General features: G+C 41.6%; 1 long non-coding RNA gene across 1 annotated transcript in view; it reads left to right on the top strand.

Annotated features, from left to right (window-relative positions):
• Positions 1–20,935, top strand: part of LOC308193916 — an 88,719-nt gene extending 67,784 nt beyond the window's left edge. Inside the window, exon 4 of the long non-coding RNA XR_013950054.1 lies at positions 19,984–20,935. This is a non-coding gene — a long non-coding RNA (uncharacterized lncRNA). The remainder of the gene's footprint in view (positions 1–19,983) is intronic.
• Positions 20,936–23,793: the final 2,858 nt, after the last annotated feature.

Below are 23,793 nucleotides of genomic sequence, written 5' to 3'. Positions count from 1 at the left end.
CAATTGGTTTACAGTTACCCTAATAATGTCAGATGCCTCACACTCTTTAATTCTTTTCCTTTCTACACCAAATAATCTTACTTATTTCAAGTTTCTATTGTATGAAACAATGGTCATTTCTCTGTCCGCTTTTGCTGACGTTGGCTGTCCCATAGCTCCCCAGCTGAATAAACTGAGAGAGGGCATCAAAAGAAAAATAAAAACAAAAACAAATCTACACCTCTAATTAGCTTTTGAAACAGCAGTGTTTACCATTCACTGCATGAACTGACTGTCAGACATTATACCACCATGGAAACACTCCACAGCTGCATGTCATGAATGTAAAATAACACGAGGCACAGAATACAGTGCTGAATTGCACATGAATGAAAAAATACCAGGAAAGCTGCGTGACCTTCAGCAAGATTCAGTGTTTATGTCATTGAGAAGGATGAGCCAAATTATTCATGAGACTGAAAGGGGGAGAAAAGACGTGATCTTGGAGCAGTAAGAATTATCTTATTCTTGTGGGGAAAAATCAAGATAACGACATTAATATTACCTTTTCCTTTACACTCTATCTGAGCCAGAATTTTAGTAATATGTGAAGCTTTGTGTGTATTATCCAACCGTCAAAAGATGGTAGGATTTTAAAGCATCAATCAATGCAATATTTATTTGTTTATTTATTTTTATGAAGCAAATGCTTTCAGAAGCAAGGTGAATCAGTAGGTGTGAGTTATGAATAATATGGCTATAGCATGGAGGAAGCTTTTAAAGAATAAAATGTATCACAGTATCACAGTATCACACAGTATCACAGATTTCTAGGTTGGAAGAGACCTCAAGATGATTGAGTCCAACCTCCGACCTAACACTAAGTACTCCATTAAACCATATCGCTAAGCTCTACATCTAAACGTCTGTTAAAGACCTCCAGGGATGGTGACTCCACCACCTCCCTGGGCAGCCCGTTCCAATGCTTAATAACCCTTTCGGTAAAGAAGTACTTCCTAACATCCAACCTAAAACTCCCCTGTCGCAACTTTCGCCCATTCCCCCTCGTCCTGTCACCAGGCACGTGGGAGAACGGACCAACCCCCACCTCTCTACAGCCTCCTTTAAGGTAACTGTAGAGAGCGATGAGGTCGCCCCTGAGCCTCCTCTTCTCCAGGCTGAACAAGCCCAGCTCCCTCAGCCGCTCCTCGTAAGACTTGTTCTCCAGACCCCTCACCAGCTTGGTCGCCCTTCTCTGGACTCGCTCGAGCACGTCCATGTCCTTCCTGTAGCGAGGGGCCCAAAACTGAACACAGTACTCGAGGTGCGGCCTCACCAGAGCCGAGTACAGGGGCACAATCACTTCCCTAGACCTGCTGGCCACACTGCTTCTTATGCAGGCCAGGATGCTGTTGGCCTTCTTGGCCACCTGGGCACACTGCTGGCTCATATTCAGCCGACTATCAACCAATACTCCCAGGTCCTTCTCGGCCAGGCAGCTTTCCAGCCACTCATCTCCCAGCCTGGAGCTCTGCTTGGGGTTGTTGCGCCCCAGGTGCAGGACCCGGCACTTGGCCTTGTTGAACTTAATGTAATCATGCATAATGTATAAATTAATATGTAGAAACCCAAATAATATGATGATGAGCTATTAAGGATTTTATAAAATAAAAACAAACCCTGAAACTCTTTCCAGTAACATAGCCTGAAGCTTTAGTGACACTCTACACTTATGAAAGGAAGTTGTGCATATTATTTGTGGTCATATTGCAACTGTAAATAGGAGATGTGACTTTGAAGATACTGTTCATCACGAGGAATAAAAATTCTTTTCTTCTACCTGATCTGCAGTTGGGTAGTGCCGCTGAGCTGCACTGATGCAATAAATGCAGAATTTATCCTGACACAAAAGGTGTGCCAGGCTGGGCCTTGGCACTTTTCAAAAGCCACATCTGGCACAGACCAAATGAAAAGCAAAAATATTGGGTGTGCAATGTCTGAATCGTTTCTGCTAAATAAAACCATGTAAAATGTGGACTGGTTCCTGCAGCCGTTTCCATTTACTGGCAGTGTACAGACATTTGACATCAGTGGCAATTTTAAACTAACAAAATGGTTAGTTAAGGAAAAAGGTGGTGGTTTTGTGATTAAGAAATTCTGAGGACTACAAATGAGTGTCACAAGTGTCATCTCCTTCGATGTTTGGGGCATTTAATGCCTTTTTTTCTTTACAGTACTCATCTCGTGATGCTGTATTGGCTGCCTGAAGAAAACTCAGTCAATTGGTTATTGTTTTAGTAAGCTCAGAGTATAAGTTGTCCACAAATGATTTCAGAAAGTGTTGACATAAATGGAATGACCACATTTATATCTGCCTCATGGAAATCGGGCTGTCCTTCAGGGAGATGCAGACAAAACCTCTGAGCACTTACAAAGGAATTCAGTTGATGGAGACATTATAAGTATTTGAAAAGCAGTCGGTAGTTTATTACTGCTTTGGCTGGAAAGAAGATTCAGAGAATTGTAGTTTTAAGAAACCGTAGCCTTGGCCATTTGCAGCCGGTTATTAAGTTATACTGGGCTGAGCAGTTCAGTTTCTGACATGTAATGAAATGTTTCTGAGATCCTCAGGGAGCATCTGGCTTTCCTTCCAGTTGTTTCTGAGGGGACTCCTGGCCTGTGACGGAGTTCTCCACCTGCTGCATTCACCATTTCTCCTATGAACAAAAGCTGCACAGAATTCCCTTTTTGGGGTGCTCTTTTGCATGGTCCCTAGAAAATCATGAACATTACACTCTCCAGCTGAACTGATTTGGTCCTGAAAGACACTTTTGGTATTCATATTCAGTAGCAAGAATCCAGTGGATTCTTACATTAAATATCGTGGGTTTTGTCTTGTGGTATAAACAGTTCTGTGGTACAACACAGTTATCTAAAAGAAGCTTACTTTTAACAAAGATCATTCTTCATGCTGTATTGAGGTTCCAGATTTTTCACTACCTTGAAATATAATATCCACATTTCCCAGCTCACATTAGATCAGTTAAGCCAGCATGTGTGCATGTGTTTATCCCTTTTCAGATATTAATTAGTTCGTTCTCTTGATTAAATAGACTTGAACAGCAGTGGAGTCTTTATCCAGCAGCCCTTTCAATTTAAGACTCAGCTTTGTGACAAGGTAACCCTGCCATCTACTGGAAAGTCTTTAGTAATGACTTTTGTCTCTAAAATCGGGGTGGGGTGGGGTGCCTACAGTTTTTACCTACACAAAAGGACACCTCTGTTCTGAAAAGCACAGGCTGATTTCCTGTTGTTCAGGGGAAATGTGTGTCTGAAATGTTCAGATGGTGAGTTACAGGAGAAGGCATCAAATATGTAGTAAAAAAGGACTTTTCCTTTCCATCTGGGACCATCAACCTTTTCTCTGTCAAAGCTTTCTGAATCTGTCATCCTCCCCTTCAGCCACTTTTTGGTTAGTGTCCCAGGACCAGGGGGATGGCTGGGGAATCCCCTGGCCTCCCAGTTCTCTGTGTGGTCAGAAAAGCTGGGAGCTCGCTGAGCAGTTGGGGTTGCATAGCTGCTTTTACAGCTCAGAGATTTCATATCTGTGGGTCTGAATTCCAGTTACGCATGGACCCCAGGGGTCATGAAGAATTCATCTGGGGAGATGGGAGAAGCAAGCATCTGGATAGAACAACAAGCAGCTGTGAAGGGGAGCTGTGCATGCATCCATGTTGCACGTCTCTAATTCCAGGTGATGCTGTGGAAGAGATGCTGGAGCTACACGGGCTGGTTGGAAGCTAGTTTGTCTTCTTTGTAAGTTACTTTGCAGCTGGTAGGCTGCTGGCATCTGGAAATAGTGGGTTTAGTAACAGGCAAAGGCTCTTCCTGGCTTTCTGAGCGCATGCTTTTCTCTCCCTGTGTATCTGTGCATCTGAGCAGTACAAGGACGTTGTTATAGCACAGTCAGACATATCCTGTTATATCTGTGCTTCTGGGAGCAACTCACCTTGAAGGCATCAGAGCTGACATCTCTACTGACCACAGCCCCACCCCATGTCACGCTCCTCCTATACACACTCCTTGGGGGTGAGTTTTGCTTTAGTTATTCCATAACACTGGTTTTCTGCCCAGAATTAAGCCCACAACTTTGTATAAAAGTCAATCTAAAAAGCAAGAAGGATTATCTTCTCTGAAAGAGAGGGAAACAAAACTCAAGCCAAAACATAAATCAAAATTTGTCACATAAGAGTCGAAGGAATTCGTAAATATCTGGCATTAGTTTTCAAGGACTGGAGGCTATGTCCCTGCTTAATCAACTGCCCTCCAGAGATTCCCAGATAAATTTGTCTGCAGGTGGTCTGTACCCGTTAGTACAGTACAGGCAACTTATACAGCTGTGTATGCTGCACAATGTTCCATGCTGGCGAATGGAGTCAGCTCTGACTTTAGCTGTGCTGGTCAGGACATAATGCTTGACCAGACTCGCATCCAAGCATCATGGGTGGGGTATCTGTATGGGGCTCCCTGCAGAAGGAGCGAGTTTTGATGTGCCAGCACCTGACAGTGCAGATATACCTAACCGGGACTGGCTTTGCAACCACTACAGCTTCCCGTTAGCGAGCAGAAGGTTCTCCAGAGTGATTTTTAAGTGTAAACAGCTTTGCAAATGAAGTATATGAAGCATCTGCTTCAGTTTTGTTTTTCAGACTAGATTGAAAAGGAAGATGCAACAGGCATATAATGTTAAGGATTATCATGTAATGGCAGAGATACCGTCAAAATCTCATTAATGCTCTCTTACCTCCATGTACTATTTTTCAAAAGAGGTGATACTTCTTGGTAAGAGACTCTTCTATTATGGGGGAATTGATGTAACTTTTTCTTTGATAGCACAAAAGACCAAAATTGTTATCTACTCTTCATTAAAATTGTCATTTTACAGCTCATCTCTTCATGGAAAGACCTTGAATAGGGTTGGTATTACTTTCAGATATCAAAAGAAAAAAGTAATTGGTACCAGCACATTGTCTGCTTATTAATATTTCAGGTTTACCTTTGTTGAAAAAAATGATTTATATGATTTATGATAGTTTATTAAATTATTAAATGATTTAATGATTTATGATAGTTTTGTAGTTTTTAAAAGCTCCCTAAAGCTGCTTCTTCCTTTTCACATTCCATTTAACAGGGCTCAGATATTTTAGCTTTATAAATCTTTCCTTTTGTCTACAACACAGGTGGATTTTACTGCCTACTCTCATTGTCCCCAAGCCTACATTAACAAGCCACAGTAGGAGAAATCCTAACAGATCCTGGCAGGTTGCCTAAGAGGGAGAAAGTGGTACCATCTGCTAGAATAAATCAAATTGCTACGAATTCCAAGACTCATAGACTGTCAAAATTTTCATTGTTGCAGAGTTAAATAGGGTAACTTTTGTCTCCGAAAGCTACCTGTGTAGTGTTCAGAGCATATGGATGTACTAAACTTTGAAAAACAGGAAGAGCAGAGCAGAGTATCCACCTGGCCAGCCTCCCGGCAGTAACCCTTCCTGGTGGAACTGGCTGCTGGGAATGTGGGTAATTTGTTCCTCTTTGCATATCTCTTGGTTCCAGCCACAACTGGAGTTAAATTTTAGTGCCACACCTGTAGTAAGTTTTAGTGCACTCAGTGTCTGGTCTGAAGCGCGCTTAGTTTCAAACCCAGTGTTACAAGACAAGAAAGGTAAATTTTGAAAACATTCAGATCTAGGATATAGACATGTCCTTTTTTTGGTTCCCCCAAATCTATGTTTATGTATAGTTTTATATATACCTGTAATATATATATACACACATATAATATATATATACATATGTACATATATTATATGGGCAAATGCGTGGTTTATTTATGTCATCAGTGCTCATGTATTGATGATAAGTGGTTGTTGAAAGTGTTTTCAGCTTAGAAAAAATAAAACACTTCCACTCTGGTGCTTATGGTTAGATTAAAGGTAAGTAATTTTGCCTGAGGAGTTTATTTCTGGAGTCCTGAGAACAGCTTAATACATTTAGAAAGCTAATTTTTGAAACTGCTGGAAAATGTCAGTCCATAGACTGTTCATTTACCATGTATACAGAATGTCTTATTAAATCATACAGTATTTAATCATAAAGGTGAAAACTTTATTTGATAATAAATACAGTATTTATGAATAATTTATATAAGAAATAAGGATGTATTAGATGAAACAGTATTCATATTTTCTTTGGAAAATACAAATTGGTCATTAAATGAATTGGACAGCTGTTAAATATCTACTGGTTTTAAACTCAACCAAGACTTTTAAAATGTACAAATTAAATAGTCATTCACTCAAATGCCATTCATTCCCATAAAGACAAATCAAACTCCCTCTGTTGGGCTGTGGGGGTATTTCCTGTAACTTCTGCTCAGAAATAGTTTATGATGACATTTTCACAATTAAACCTTCTGTTTTGAAATGACTTTGTTAAAAAAATCAGCAACATGATAAGGAAAAGAGACTGTGCACTGCAATAAGAATTTAACTTTTCTTTATGTAGAGTAAGGCCAAGTGCATCGGACTTACTTAGATCCCCTGTAGTGGTATGTAGTGTAGGGGTTCTGCTGGGGGGTTGCATGCTGCACTCGTAGTTGTCATCTCCCCCACATGCCATGCCTGGAGCACTGCAAATGTTCAGATTTTATGTAAAGAATATAGAATGAATCCTCATGAGTCTGCTCTTTCATATTTTAAGATCTAGGAGCGCTAGATAAACTGTATGATGACACTGAGTGTATGCAGCCACTTTCTTTAGTATTACAAACCTGTATGGCTGACATAGTAATGACAGTGCCAAATAGCAGGTAGTGCTTTCTCACTGGGCTTCCTGAACTGTTTATTGAGGAATACAAACACGCTTGTTAAAAAGGAAACAAAATCATTACACATTTTGGTCACACAAAGAGGCAGCAGTGCTAAGTCATACACCCAGGGGGCTGGACGCTCTGAAATCCCAGGCTCTCAGCAAGGTGGGTGTCCTTAAGCAAATCTCTTAAGGTCTTTGCCCTGAGCTACAGTTTATACACCAGTAACATGCAGGTAGTGTCTTCATAGTTAGATGATAGAGATACTTTAGGAGGTCCTTGCTGGATGTTCTGTCATTTGTATACACTGTGTAAAGTATTATTATTTGGATATTTGGAGTTATTGTCTGTTCCTTGTAGTTACTGAAGGTGATATTGCAACTTTTTTTTAATAATTATTATTTTTTATGTGAAATTAAGGCCACAATTTCTATACATTAATAAGCACAGGTTTCAAAAAATGCCAGTTTGTAAGAGAATTTTGTTTTGATCTCTTCATACAATTTATCTTACAATTTCTGACAGTTCCCTAAGCACCTGCTGTTGAAGGTATAGGGAGAAGTGGAAAAGTCAAGTGTCATAAATAAGAAAAGATGGAGCTGATTTAGGCCAAATATCAGCAACTATTGTACTGAATGCTAATATCAAAGTGCAATACTGCACTGGTAAGGGCTTTCAGCAGTAGTGCCAATTCATGTGTTAAAAACATCAGGCTTTCTTTCCATCTGCTCCCCTCCATGCCATTCTGCTTGATGGCACTCAAAGCCTTTGTCCTCTCAAGTAACAACTGACTTGTCTGCCCATTTAGGGTGGCCTGTAGGCTGATGTTCTGTCCTTCAGAATATGTACTTTAATGCAGCTGTTTGTCAGTGTCTGAAGTATTTTCTTTGTGCAACAACACTGCTCTGAAATGAACTGAATAATCCAGTCTGAGGGAGCCAGGGAGAAATGAGCACCATTTCTGCTTGCCTGGGACAGTCTCCAACACCCAGAATCGGCAAACACACTGACAGTATCTCTGAAAGCAGTGTGGTGAGAGACACAAATCATGCACGAGCAGGAGATACGCGGTTCAGCTCTGGAGAAAAGCATATGGAAACTCTGAAGTGTACCAGGAGAACTGCACAGATATGTCACTTTGTGTTTGTTCCCTTCCCTCGGGTGGTCTTGCTCCGCAGAAACCCAGTGCTGGCTCTGCCTGCTCATCTCACCTGCACCACGAGCTTTGCATCAAAGGGCTCAGAAAGCTGGGCAGCAGTAACCTGTACAGCTCCAAGTCAACAGGCATTAACAATTACAAACTTGCCAGTGCTGTAAAAATGAATCCAGCTGTCTACAAATAACGAAAATAAGCACACATTGGTGATGGGGTAAAAATAGGTGGCTTTTTGGGTTGGCACGTAAGGACAGAGAGAAAGTTAAGCATATGCCATTACTTTGCTTTTTGGTACACAGCTGTGTTGCGCAGTGTAAACCACTGCATCCCCCCTCTAACATAGCTCCACTGCTGCCAATTGAAAGCAAACCGCCTCTGCTAGTTTGGGGATTTGCTCCACACCCCTGTATCCATCACCTTTTCAGTCAGGCTGTGGGGTTCCTAGCCTGGGGCTGCAGATCCCTTTGTGTGGCTGTAGTGGGTTTATGTGGCAAGGTTTTGGTAGCAGGGGGCCATAGGGGTTGCTTCTGTGAGAAGGATCTAGAAGCTGCCCCATGTTAGGTAAGGGCCCCACTGCTGACCAGAGCTGAGCCAATAAGCGATGTTGTTTTGCACCTCTGTGAGAGCATATTTAAGACATGGAAAAAAACACGCTGCACCACACAGCAGCTGGGAGAGTGAGAGGAGTGAGGAACAGCCTTGCAGGCGCCAAGGTCAGTGAAGAAGGAGGGGGAGAGGTGCTCCAGGCGCCGGAGCAGAAGTCCCCTGCGGCCTGTGGTGAGGACCATGGTGAAGCAGGCTGTCCCCCTGCAGCCCATGGAGTACCACGGTGGAGCAGGGTTCCACGCTGCAGCCCATGGAGTAGACCGTGGTGGAGCAGGTGGATGTGGCCTGGAGGAGGCTGCGGCCTGTGGAAGACCCCTGCCGGAGCAGATTCCGGGCCGGAGCTGCAGCCCGTGGAGAGGAGACCACGCAGGAGCAGGTGACGTGGCAGGAGCTGCTGCCCGTGGGGGATCCAGGTTGGAGCAGTTCGCTCCTGAGGGATGGACCCCGTGGTACGGACCCATATCTGGAGCAGTTCTTGAAGAGCTGCTGCATGTGGGCAGCCCACGCCGGATCAGTTCAGCAAGGACTGCATCCCGTGGGAGGGACCCCACAGCACAGGGGACGAGAGTGACCGAGAAGGAGCTGCGGTGAAGAAGCGCTACAGACTGACCATAACCCCCGTTCCCCCGTTCTCCTGCGCTGCTTGGGGGGAGGAGGTGGAAGGGGGGAAGGTGCTTTTGGTTTCTTTCCTTTGTTTCTCGCTTCTCTAGCTTGTTAGTAATAGGCAATAAATCTTACTATCTCCCTACGCTGAGTCTGTTTTGCCTGTCACAATAATTACTTCGCGATCTCCCCGTCCTTATCTCAACCCTTGAACCCTTTTCATCGTATTTTCTCCCCGTTCCTCTTTGAGGAGGGGGAGTGAGAGAGCGGTTGTGGTGGAGCTCGGCCGCCCACCCGAGTAAAACCACCACAGCGGCCAAAAGGAAGTGCTTCTAGGAGGGAATAATCCACTCTGGATTTTACTCTCTAAGCTCCCAGCTTTAAAATGAAGATGTTATCTACTTTGCAAAGGCAACGTTGCATAGGCAAGTTGCAAAAATACCTACACTGTATATCCATCATTCCAATACTATGGTGAACTTGAACAAGCAGAAGCTGTTTCTGATTCTGTTCAGGATGCTACTTCTTTGGTCTTTTTGACTCATCCTCATGTAATTACTGACATGCAGGATCACATACTAGCTGTAAGCTTTTAAGAGACTTTTTAGCAGCTAGAGATAATCTCACTGCTACCTGGCATCTCTCCTGCATCTCTCCTGGAATTACACTGATCCAGGCTCAAAGAGAACAGAATTGGCTATAATGTTGTGACAATGTCAGATGTGGTTATAGGCTATAAATAACTAACTGCAGAGTTATCATGGACCAGCAAAAAATGGGCCAGGAGTACCAAGCTGGTGGGCGATATGTGGGCTCAGCAGAATTTATTTAAATGTCTCAGTGCATGCAGCAGTCTCTTGTACCCTGAGGACATAAAAAGTTTATTTTTCTGCAGCAAAGGGGAGGAGAGGATTTCCACTTACCTTTAGCTTTCTGCAGTCTTACAGTTCTTAAAAAAATGTACTGCAAAAGGGGGAAAATACTTATAAATCAGATTACTGATTTTAATATATCTGATTAAAAAAATTATGCTTTTGGGAATGGAACTTGGTTGACTGCCTTGGCAAGAAGTCATTGGCAGATGTGCAAGAGAAAATGCCAGACTTAATCTAGATGTGAACAAGAAATTCCTGTAAATAGTGACCTGCAGAGATGATCCCGTCAGCGGGGCACCCATCAGCGAGGCTGGTTGACCTTCCCCGAGCTGTCTGGTTTGGGGGAGCTGCAGGGGAGCACTGGGGGCCAAGCTGCTAGCTGTCAGTATTGAATCCTCTGCAAGGCTAAGCGTTGTGTCATCCACTTCAATTTTTTAAGTGTCAGGAGCACTTAACACAGGGCTGTGAAATTCATCTATGTTATTTCATTACAGAAACAAATGATGCTGTTCCCTTCAGACTGATGGGCAAGAGATCATGGCTAGCAGGAGCTGTGAAAAACTATAATTTCTTCATTTAAATGAGTATAAGCCAAACAGCAGGTTTAGAGGAAATGAACACATTTTGGTGGGTGTATGAGCCAGCTCCAGTGGGAACATGGAAACAAAGTCAAAGTTGCCAGATGATTGGGAAGTGGCTGTAAATATCTGAGAGTGGTGCAGTCCAACCTCTGCTAAGTGTCAGCTTATGAGACTGGGGAACTCAGCTGTTGTTTAAAACAAATCATTCGCATGTGAAGGAAAACAAAAGTAAGAAGGATTTAATGGGATTCAGCGGGATGAAAATTAAGAATTTCAGTCACAAGCTTTAGATCCCTCACAGCCCTCACAGCACTGATTTTTTTTTTTTTTTTCTGACAAGTTTAGGTGTATGGGCTATCCCTTCTCAGCCATCTATGGAGATCTTGCCTTCTTGTGTCAGAAGCTAAATCTGAGCCTGACAGAGCTTCACATAAGTAACTGCAAGTATTTTGGAGTAGATTCTGGCAAAGAAACCATACAACTATTTACAGAAATAATTGAGGTGTTTCTATTTTGTGGAAGTATTATCTCTGTTCAGTAGTGGAGGAAGAGTTATATGCTGCTTTGCTTATTGTATGAACATCCTGTGACAGTATAATAGTGAAGGAGGATTTATAGGATATCTAGAAAACTCCTGTAAAGTCCTTTTTGCTGATTGAAAAGTGATCCATAGTGACTGTAGGATTAGGAATGGGTGTATAGTTTTGTCCTGTAAGAAAGTAAGTAAGACAATGCCTTGGTAACGAGGGAACTCAATATTAGAACAAAAATTTAAGATGTAAAGAAAGCCAAGGATATATCTTAGACTTTAGAACAGCTGTTTTTTTTTTCCTCCACTCTAAAGTTTTTTTCTAGTTTACTTTTTTACTTTTTTTTTTTTAATGTGTTTGTAAGTTGTATAATGTTCCCAAGTGTTTATATATAAAAAATTTAATTGGTAAAGGAGTTTTGGGGGCTTCCAAGAACCAAGTTCCAATTTTAAATTGTCTATAGTCTGAGTACATACATTGTTTTGTACTTACATCTAAGGTGCAAGCCAGGTTTCACTGGGGCTGAATTTGAAATGCTGTCATTAGAGACAGCATTTTTGAATACCCGACTGTGGTCACTCAATTAGAAGACTTCGTGGCTTCTAGTGTCCTTATAATATTATATTTATTCTTTATCTAGTGTTCCACATTTTTTAATGTAAAACCTGTAACATTTCTGGAAGTTAACACTCCAGTTTTACTAATCTTATTATGTCTGCAATGATATCTTTGCTCATCATGTAAAATCTGTAGAGGTGCAGGGAAAAGAATTGGTAGAACCATTTTAGGTTATAGGTAAGAGGTATTGGTACAAAGATCCACCAGTGCTGGCTTTTGTACACAGACAGGGAGCCAAGTATTCTTCTTTGTGGGCATCTGTGTCCGTCTCATTTAGTGCAATCTTACTGTATTACATTCCCAAAGGAAAAGGTATGCAAATAATAGATCAGACCCAAATCCTTATAATGCTCATATGGTTCCCCCTTCCTACTCCTTGCAATTTTATTGTCCTGTGAAAGAAAATATCACATGACTCGCAGCATACTCAGAACAAGAAAAATTCACCATATGGGTAAACACGGTGCAGAAAAAGAAAACATCTTTCCTTCAATAGTTTCACTTACTCCTCTCTCCATGGCTTCCTCCATGATCAGCTGTTGTGTTTTGGAGATTTCCTTAATTGTAATCCACAAAACCATTCCAGTGGAAGGATGACTCTACGCTGCCAAGCCTGGCAAAAGAAAAGATACAAATGATGTTTTATTGATCCTGCGCTCTCCAACACTGTCATACTGAAAGTAGTTTCAGGATGGGCAAGGTTTCATCTCCAGTATTGTAATTTACTACACATTTTTTGTGGCCATGTTTTGTGTGATGACCAAGCGATTCTCTCTTTTCCTTCAGCCGGGGTTAGGTTTCCCTCTGTCCATCAATGATCATTGCAAATCAGCGATGTGTGCCATTCAGAATGACTTAATCAATGCTTGTTTTACATAAAACGCTTTAAAAAAATAAAATAATAAAAACATATTTATTCTCCATTACTAGCAGACGCATACTGAAACAAAAGGTAGAGAAATGCGGAAATGCTTTCTTAACTTGCACTGGGAACAGTCACACTACTTTGATCCTTTTCTGTTCAGCATATCTGTGTACATGTGTAGACCCTCTAGACTCCTGTTCAGAGCCTGGCAGCTTGGTACCTCGTCTCTTCCCATCATTTGACTTTGCAGTCTGTGGCTGCTGCTAAATTGTTTATTTGCAGTAAGTCGTGGTACCAGGTTACCACATATTTCTCCATGAAAGCTGTAACTTTAAAACCGTGCATCCTCTTTCCAGACAGCCTGCCTGTGACTGGCACCTTTCAGTTAAAGGCCTGCTAACTTCACATGTTGCTTTCTGCATTTATACCAAAGAATTGCTTCAGTGGTGGGCTGTAGGCTCATTGACAGAGTCAAAGCAAACGTAGGCCAAAAACATTCAAGGGAGAATTTCAGGCCTCAGATTATTCTTCCTAGCAAGTTTATATAGGTAATGCCTCAGATTATCAGCATTTGCAGCTGTTTGAATAATAATTATTCCCTCAGAGGGTTTATTTCATTCCTGTCCATTTTCTGCTCCTTGCCAAAGAAGCTAAACAGTGTTTTGAGGAAGATCTAGATCACCAGGTCAATTTTGCACAGCAATTGTTTTTAAAATAAAACAGACAGCATCACAAAACAACTTCTGGGAACATATACATCTCAAGTAATTACCTGTGAGTAAACCTATGCTCTGAATGTAAGCCCACACTGTAGGGCCGTTTGATGCAGACAGAAAGCTTTCTAATTAGCTTTAATATTTATGTCAATTTTTAAAAAGAAAAGTCCAGCAGGTTTAGTGAGACATGCCTTGCATAACTTATTTTTTCACCTGTTTAAGCGGTAGGGATAGACGCTCATATCATAAATATCTCTCTGAAGGAAATGAATTCTTTGTACTCTGTCCTGCACAGCCTATGTATGAACTCACAGCCTGCAAACCAGCGTTCAGTTGCCTTAGCAGTGCATTTCAGACACTCCTCGTCACACAAACCATCCTCGAGGCAAGCAGCTCGTGCCACCCAGGGCAGCAGGACAGGCTCACAACTCTCCTCTTCTGAGAACGGCCTGTGAGTTACTGACCATTTCCACCTCCTCAGTTCTCTGCCAAGAGCAGTAATTTGGATTAAAAACAAACCAAAACAATCTAATTAGCTTATGTTTTATGCTCTGACTGGAAAAGTTATGACTTACCAACAGAGATATGGGCGTTGGGCACGCAGCAGAGTGCAGTTGCTTCCCATCATCAGCGTGATGCTCCAAAGCTAGGTCCCTTCAGGTGCTTCCCTCTCTGTGAAGCTTCAGCTCTCAGCAGTGCTCAGAATATTTTTATATCCCTGCTAGGCACAAGATTTCACTGGCACTGCTTCCAGTTGCTGGCCTTTGACAGACAGCAGGACAGCCCCTGGCAGAGCCAAGGATGCTTTGTCTTTGGAGCCCCGTGACGTTGCTGCAGCAGACGAGTCGCCCACTTTGTGGACGCTGCAATCCAATGGGCTTCAGTCCCAGCTCCTTCCTGCCTGCACCTTGCTCCATGGTAGCTTCGGGTAACACTGCAGGTATCAGTTAAAATCTGTGATGTGATGTCCTGGGAGAGTTAGGCTCCCTGATTTTTGCCTCTTTTTTTTTTTTTTTTTTTTTTTTTTTTTGTGCTAGATGCTCACTGAAGATGAGTGGTAAGGTGTCACTTCCAGGATTGGCTCCTGGCTGAAATCTCCCTGACTCTCCTGTTCAGAAACCTGTGAAAATTGTCCTGGAGCTCATCCAGGTGCAGTCCTTAGCATCTGCCTCTTTCAGGGGAAGTGGCCCCAGGGCTCGGAGCAGAGGTGACTTTGTGCTGCGGGTGAAGAAGTGCTTCTCTGCTGGGCTCATTTCCTTCAGCATGGTGAGGTGTTACAGTGAGTGTGACCTGTAAGTTTAGAGCCAGAAAGGCTTATGCTAGACCTTCTCTATGCATTTCGGTTGCGTGTGCGTGTAAGTGTACATATGCAGACTCTCACTTCTGAGGATGGGCAGATTGCTGCATCACCTCTTCCCTTCGTTTGATTTTGTGGCTCAGGGCTGCTGCTAACTGATTACATCTGCAACTATTACCAGCTGCTCTCAGTTATAATTTAGTCTTGTTAGACGCTTGCTATGATGTAGGCAGAAAAAAAAAAAACAAAAAGACAGTTTCTTATCAGATCAGAATAGTCTTACCTCATGAAACCTTTCCAGTAATTACCTTGCAGTTAGGCAATAATGTGCTCTGATGCTATAATATAAATGGAAGCGTGAAATCCAGAGTAATATGAGACAGCACATGGGCACAGCAGACATTGTCTCATCTCTAAAACATCACTCTATCCCTACTGCAAGAAAAATAAGTTAATTTTCATCTAAACTCAGAGAAACCCTCTGATTCCTGTCAAGCTTTGAGCATTTTAATTTGTACAAAGTTCTCTTCGCAGTGCTTCTGCCTTAATAAAAGACACGCTTTTCTGCAAGATAGGCAGATCAGAAAGGCTGGTACTCCTGACGTTTCCTCCTAAATTAAGGTTTAAGCGTCCTGAGGAAAGTAAACATATTTTGCATAAAGTTAGAGGTTGCTTATGTAAATGTATAAACCTGTGTAATAATTAACTGTAATTAACAGGCCCTGCTAAAATAAACTGTGAGATGGCATAATCCAGTGTCACAGGGAGATGGGCTCTGAGATAGGAGGTTGGGTCACTGGGTAGCAGACAGGGGTAAGGTAGGGCTTAGGCTCCAAAGATAAAAGAAGAAATGTAAAGCTTGAATTCGTGGCAGGTTACCAGGGAAGCTTTTTAGATTTCAGGCATAAAGCACTGAGCCGTGTTTACACTGGGATCCTAAAGCAGTTTTTAGGCTATGATTAGCTTTGTCTGGCGGGAAGGTGAGAGGTCAGACCAAGTAAAACCATGATTTATGCAAACCTGAAAAACAATCCTAAACGGTGCCATAATCCTAGTTCTAATATCTAGCTGGCCTAGAAGAAGTGTGAGATGAAACTGCGTGATCTCAGTTGGAGAGATGATGGAGAGAAAGAATGGGGATGTGAAGGCTGGGGCTAGAGTGGGGAGTCAAGCTGATGGAGCTCCAGGGTAAAGAGGCTTTGTGCGAGGGAAAACAGAGCCTCTGTCCTGTGTGTCAGCTGGAAGCTCACCAGCAGGCTAGGAAATTACTCTGTGAAAGATGGAGGTGAGACTGGGATGTAGGTAGGGCTGTGGATGAGATTAAAAAAAAAAAAAGGATTAAGGCACTGATTTGTTTCAGACTGACTCGAGAAATGACGCTAAATTCGGTTTCTGGGCCACCTTTTGCTTTGGGGCTTAAATGACAAAGCTGGGGAAAAGGCTGGCGTTAAGGCTGGGGTACAAGGTAGCATTTGCTTCTGCTAATGCCATCAAGCCTTGCTGACAAGTTGGTTACACAGAGGTGGCCAGGCTGTGCTGGGTGTCAGTGCCAGTTTGTGTCACCACAACACGTGTACATGTGGGACTGGGTGGAGCCACCAGATTAGGGAGAAACCGAGTGTTTGCTTCCAGTGAGCCTGCTGAAGAAAGCGTGGAAAAACTCAGATGCTGCGGATTGCTCCGTATGTAGAGCTTAGGGATATGGTTTAGTGGAGTACTTAGTGTTAGGTCGGAGGTTGGACTCGATGATCTTGAGGTCTCTTCCAACCTAGAGAAATCTGTGAATCTGTGTGAATCTGTATGAATGTGTAAATGTAAATTAATGCTGATTAGTATTTTTCATGAGGCTGAGCTGGAACTACAGGTAAGCACTGCTCAAATATCATTTCCTTTGAATTTGCTTGGATCTTGGCAAATACAGCAGCAGCAGAGATGCTACAGACGCACCCTGTGTGCACTGACCTTTCAGCTGTTTGCCTGCTGTGTCAAGTGCTGTATCCTTCTGGGCCCTGGATCATCCCAGGACGCTGGAGGCAAACCCAAGTAGAAGTATAAAAAAATCAATGCTCTTGATTTCAAAGAGCAGCAAAGACATGAGTCAGTCACAGAGACGTCATTCCTGAGTACCCTCCCTGTTGTATTCAGCCATAATTTCATTGGAAATCAATCTTAAGCACTATCTTAGAGGGAACTTCTTCTGACTCTATTTTTTTCCCATGTTCTTTGAAGTTTCTTCATGAAAGCTGTAAAAAAACAACAAAGTTGGTGGCCAAACAGTGGCAGCTGATGGGTTAATTGAATGCCTGGCTTTGGAAGGAAGTGATCTGGCAAAAAAAAAAAAAGGGGGGGGGGGGCTGAAATAACCCTTGCCTAATTACTGGAAAATCTTCCTGGCTAACTGGCCAGCCTGCCCACATCCAGTAGGCAACCCTTGGAGGATAGCTGGTTCTCATAGTACGATCTAAAACTAAACTAAAAGGCAGGGCCAAATTCTGTTGTCTTTTACATGTGCTCCGTAATGGTCTATAGACCACTAATAAACTTTGGTCTATAACGCACCACTGATAACAGTGAGGAAGGTCTTGTGGCTGAATCAGAGAACCTGAAAGTCAAAATGTCTAGGTTTCCACCTCTGCCACAGGCATCCTCAGAAACTTTGGACAAGCAACTATTTTTGTGTCTCAATATTCCAAACTATAGAATAAAAATATTTAAGCTATGGGTAAATGTACATTTTTTTTTTTGTGAAGAATGTCTTGGAAATAAAATACTTTTTCTGGGTCTACCAACACGTTGCGTGCCTACATCCAGCTGGACTTCTGAAGCCAGGCATGGCGTAGTTCACCTGCTTACCTGAAAACAGGTACTTTTCCTTAATTTTGCTCTGATGTTGTATACAGGTTGAGACAAAAGCTTTGTTTGTTTGTTTTTAAAAAGTCATTGTGATTACACGCTAGTACTCACCCATGTGAACGTGTTGGTGTGCGTAGCCAAAGCATGCATGTGCCTCTGTTAACTTGAGCCCTATTAATAAAGTTTTGTCTCAACCTACTGAAAAGAAAAGCATCAAAACAAATACATAGTCTACGGCAGTTTATATTAGACTGTGTTTTTGTTTTGTTAGAATCTGCTCATGCATTTCATCACATTTTGGAAACCTGATGAGTCACTGCATTTGTAATGATCTTTGTTAAATTATTGTCTTCTATTATGTCATCTGCACCTTGCACAGTATGTGAAGTAATTCTGCCTTAATTTGCTTTATCATCAATCATGACAAGTAAAATTTAAATACAGAAGGAATCATCATGTCCACAGAGCATAAGGTTTTGTCGATGGACTGAGGGGTGATGCCTATTTGGTTCTTTGCCTTTGCTAAGTAGTACAAAGCCTGCTTGCCAAGGACAAACTCCAGAGGAACCACACGTCTATACATTTGTTTTTTTAAAGTATAATCAGTAAGAGGCCACTCATTAGTGACTCATAGTTGAATCTAGAAAGATCAGTGGTTGATTCCTCAAGGACTTGTCAGGGAGAAGGACTGTCAAAACCAGCCATGTGACTGTGAAGCACTGCAGAGGACATACAGCTCAGGTGTGTGGCACCAGGGAAAGCAGGAAGATGTTTTTAGACCTGTGTAATGAGGTACTGGTCCTCCACTGATCTCAACTACATAACTAGAGGGTTGCTTTATGCAGTGCTTGACCTTTCAGCATGCAAAGATTTTTTTCAGCAAAGGATATTGATGAGTTGAGGCTTGTCATTCAGTTGACTAGTACAGAAATCACAAACATGTTCTGGAAGTTTGTAACATGAGAAAACCTTCTGAAGCTGTGCTTACCCTGCAGAGGTGATTTTAGAAAAAGAATTAATCTTAACTACTTGACCATCAATGTCTATGGAAAGACAAGGTGTTATCTTAAGCTTTTAATATTTGTTTAAAAATAGCCTGGATGGAACAAAATGTAAAGAAAAAAATATATTCCTTCCGTTTAATTAAGAAAGTAAAATTGGTAACAAAATTGTGTCTGGCCTTTCTGGGCTAATAAGGCAGCAACCTCTGCCTTTGTATCTCTGTGAAGGGTCAGGTAAATTTCAGAAGAAACTCACTGTGCTGAGCTGTCTATGGGAGCAGAGATTCAGGGAAGCTGAATTTTAAGGCAAGTCCAGTGATGAGTCAATGGAGTTTCTCCAGCCAGCTTGACGAAGTCTACCTGCTGGGATCCTTGAGGAAAGGAGTGTGAAATCAGCATCCTTTACAGTGCATGTAACCCCTTGCTATCAAGTGTGCTGCCTGGGCTAAAGGAAGCACTCAGGATGAATATTTTGTTAACCGGCAGAATTGTCAAGGCAGCCTGATAGGCTCGACACCCCTCCCCTAGCTTTTTTTTTTAAAGCAGAGGACTCTTCCCGTATATTTGACTAGTTATATATGTTAGCTGGGACAGAAGAAAATGCACTGCTTCTTGTGAAAGGAAAATTGTGACAGGAATAGTAAAAACCACAAGCAAGTACTTTTGTATTCTTACTGAAGAATGTAATGTGGGTCGTCTCCTGCTGTAAGGAAATTGAAGGCTTGCAAGCAAGAAGAAAGCCATTCTCAAAAAGGACCTATTTTCTATATATATTCTTTTCATATCACCAAAGAGAAGAGGCAGTGTGATCAGTGACAGTGGAACAAGAACTAGTGTAATTAAATTTTATTGCTCCTGGAGCTCTTTTGTTCCCCTCAGCATACAGTCACGACTGAAATTGAGGGATGGTTATGGGCTGGAGGGAATGGAGTGCCTTCTAACACCTGCATGTGCAAAATCAATATTTTTCTCTCTGAGTTATATTCTGGCTCTATAAATTATTTTATGTTTCATCTCACGAGTCCTTTTTCTGGGTGAAAGCTCTGCTGTGATTTTCCCATTTGGCACCTGGTGTATCTCTTGTTTATGGTCAGTACTCAGTGAAACTCCAGTGCATTGCTACCATTTTGAGTGGTACAGGGGAACTTAGCTTTCTGTGTATCTTCTGGTAAACACCTGAAGAGAATTTATCTTTGTCTTTGGAAAGGAAAATGTTTCTGTCTTTAGTTTGAGCCTGACACATTTTTGAAGCATGCTGAATAGAACTGTTATAACTGAGCGTTTGTCTTGTGTGTGCAATCACATACACCGACTGAGAAAAAAGGAAGACCTCTGAACACATTCTGGGGAGACCTAGCAGCAAATACTCTGCATACAGATGAAGTGGTGCACTGAAGTTTGACACCTTTGACCTCTTTGTTCCACTTTTCAGATCTGGTGTATTTCCTCTGGAGATTTCTGAGTTTACAAAGGCACATGGAGCTGATGAGATCCTGGTTTCCTCCGCAATAGGATCCTCTTCTGCACATCTGGGGTTAATTCCTGAATGCTGAGGAGGCTGTTTGCTGCCCTTGGAGCTGTGCAGGTGATGGAGTCTAGGTCCTCCTAGGAAGCACAGAAAAGAAACTTAAGTCTGGTCAAAGTTGTATTACAACTTTGTCATTGATTAAAGGTGCCTTTCATTTGCACAGACTTATCGCTGCAAGTTTTCAGTGACTCAGCAAACTGAGGATTTTGACTGTCGGAATAAAACAGTCTCTTGTGGCGCAATGCCAGAGTTTGGTGTGCTTTCACTTAGTGTTATCAGAAACTGAAAGTCAATAAAATTTATAGCAGCAAAATTTACCGATGTGGCCGTGACCTTGCTGGAGAAAGTTCTGTATTCAGCGGTGTCAGCAACTGTCTCCTCTCTCTGTTCAGTAGCTGAGTCCTCTCTGTGGTTTGTATCTAACTGCCTCTTGTACACGAGGAAAAGGATGGAGTTTCATGTAATTTTAAATTCTAGTCTCCTAACATGGTACAATTTAAACTACATTATACATTATAAAAAGACTCCATCTTGGTTTACCAAGAATTGCAAAGCAACAGTTCTCCCTAAGAACTTTGACAAGGGATAATTATCCTGGCTGTTGGGAGAAGAAGAAAAAGCTTCAAAGGACAGAAATCTGCTTAATTTTTCTGGGCATCCTGTGTGTTACTTTCCAGCTGGAAGGGCATGGTTTTCTTGCACGTCTGCCTTTGAAAAAAAGATTTCCAGAAAATGATTACCTGATAGATTATTACTATTTTTTAATCATAAGAAGTATAATTTGGCCATATTTTAATTCCTTGCTTGCTTTATGAATGTATAATGTTCATTTCAGAATGCAGCACCAACCTCTCTGGCAGTCCCATTGCAAAGCACTCTGCTTGCTAGTTGTCTACGTGGCAGTATAATACGCAGCCAAGTGGAGAGGTTCCTCCTTTCCCATGTCCTCTCTGTCCTCCCATCCTCTGGCACAGATTAGCACTGCTCTACAGCTGTACGCAAATTTCAGTGCCAGCTGTGGTGACTCACATGTGCAGCTCTGCCATTTCAGTGCTCCAGAGACCTGTCCCTTCTGTACCATTTTTATTCCTTTAAAATTCCACTGGCGAATTAGATGTTCCTACAGAGAATATATACATAGGCAGAAAAGGATCTTCCTTTTTGCAAAGAAAACAGGTGGATAAAGGATCATTCTGGAAAAATGACAGAAAAAAAAAAAAAAGAGAGACCAAAAATAATTTCTACTGAGACAGGGTAGTAGACATTAGAAATATTTTTTGCCACAAGACAGACAAAGTTACATTTTGTACAGATTAGAAAAACTCACTCCGTTTAGCAAACAATTGGGAGTTCAGAAAAGATCACATCACCCAACAGTTACCAAGGGAAAATTTCAGCAAAGAATCACAGCTACCAAATAACACCTTGGGATTTGATCATGTGTCTTGGTTTACAAAAGAGCACATAAGCAGAACTATCAGCTCAGAGGAACTGCTGTATCTCTTTTAGCAACCATGTTAATAAAACATGGGATGAGCGATTCAAACATAAAAACAGCTTCAGTAGAAAACAAGCCAGCAGGAATGAGGCAGAAGGAAAGACAGAGGGGGAATGCATGCTTCATAAAAAGCTTGTTTTCATAAATAATTATTTGTGAATTATATTCCCAATCTAGGAGGGCCTTTTTATCTCTATGTGTCAAAAGGAAATTCAGTGGTAACAGATTATTTCATACACACCGTTTCATCCCAATCATCTGTGTACTTTGAAAACATCTTAAGTTTTGCACCTAGCTTTGCCCTGGGGTGCATGCTACTCCTGGTTTCCTGTGTTTGCTCAGGTAGTGGCTGCAATACTATTTTCCTCCAGATCCTTCCCTGCCCCAAAATCTGCAGTTTCTGTTTGCCTCAGGTCTTACTCCCGGGTTATCTACTGTTTTCTATGGAGCAAGGTGGATTCTTTATATTTGCCTATCTTGGAAGGACTGCAAACTCTGAAGTAAAAGAAATATACAATAGTTTATATCCATACATTGTTTCTCTGAAAACTCGCTTACTGAAGATGTTTGTTTTGTCTCTTTATGGAAATTCTTTGATAATCCTAAACAGCCAAAATAGGGAGAGGATAACCCTGTAACGTTTTTGTTTAGGAAAAGGCAGTAAGTTTCATTACTTCACTATGAGCCCAGGCCTTTGGTTCATTAAGGCATTTTCTCTAGTTCCTGGAAATATTTTGGAGAATGAGAATCTGAATGTAAACCGAAGAAATCCTATTCCCAGGTTGCACAGCCTGGAGGAGGCACACCTGCTCGCTTGGAACTGTGTGATGGGACAGACCCTGTGCTGCCTCGCTTCGGTCTTCACTGAATTAGCTCCAGCTCCCTGATGCTTCCCATCATCTGGATGCTCTATGCTCTCAGTGTTTAACTCCTGGTCATTCCTGATCTTTTTCTTTCTCTTGTTAATAGGATGATGACTCCTTTGTTTGCAGTAGATCTAATACATTGCTCATAAATCAGTTGGTGAAAAACTGCACCCACGTTTCTGCTGTAGAAATACTGCATCAGATGCTAGCGTTCCACTCCGTGTTTTTGGAACCTTTCCCGTAAAGCATTTAGTTATGTTTTCTCTTTCCCTAATTATATTCACCCTTATATTGATCTTTTTTTTTTTTTTTCCTTTTTTTTGGTCTACTTAATCTGTCTGTATAAACTAGATAGTGAAGCAGTGTAGTCCTTAGGCTGGCAACAGTGTTAGCTGTTGTTAAGGGAGCACTTGTTTTGTAAATGTTGAACCTGGGTCCCGAAATGCATTCTAATTAAAACCTGTGCTATTTGATATTAACAGATGATACTTGCCAGACCTTGGCAACAAAAAGCTGAGGAGTACAAGAATTAAAGGTGCCACCTGCTCTTAAATTCACTTGAAAAGTCCTTGAAGTAAGGTGGTCTCTCAAATAGGAGTACACATAGCTTCAGTGAATAATAAAGGCAATTAATAGACAAGTGCAAAACCACCTTCCTCAAGTTATAGCTGTTGCAGAAGTTGACCTGTTTACCACCTCAAACCAAAGCAAACCAAATCTGCTTTGACACTGTCCTGTGGAGAAAATAAAATATTCTATTTTCAGATGAGATTGAGAGAAAAATAGGGCCCCAGAATACATTTCAAACACCTTTTGATGAACAGCATTATCAGATGCATCTGTTCATCCAGGGCTAATTCGTGTTCAGCAGCACTATGCCTTGGTCCATCTGGCCCAGAGATGCACGCTGAAGGAAGATTATATGTAATAAACAGGATCTGTGCTACCATTAAATGCATGACCAGAGAACAAAGTACTTCAGAATTAACATACTGCAATAGCTTCCTTAAAGATGTACATTAATTTGAGATAATTGGCTGTATAAAATGTGTTATAAAAATAACTTTTGAGCTATAAAAATAATTTTAAAGGAATCAATGTATATTGTTCTTTGACTTTCCATTTATGTTATAGCTTAAATACATAGAATTATTTCTCCTTAGCTGCTGTTCCTTCCAATACCTCTACAGATCAGACACTTTCTGAAAACATGAGTTTTCTTTTTCCACTGTCAGGAACCAAACAAGAACCAAACAAGAGCAGAATTCTGTATCTGTGATTTTGCTGGGATTCAAGATGAGGGAAATTTTGAGACTGTAATTAAAAACATGCGAGAAAACAACAACAACA

Source organism: Anser brachyrhynchus (genome assembly GCF_964034855.1).
Source record: "Anser brachyrhynchus genome assembly, chromosome: 4".
Lineage (NCBI taxonomy): Eukaryota > Metazoa > Chordata > Aves > Anseriformes > Anatidae > Anser > Anser brachyrhynchus.
This window is presented reverse-complemented; position numbering and strand designations above follow the sequence as displayed.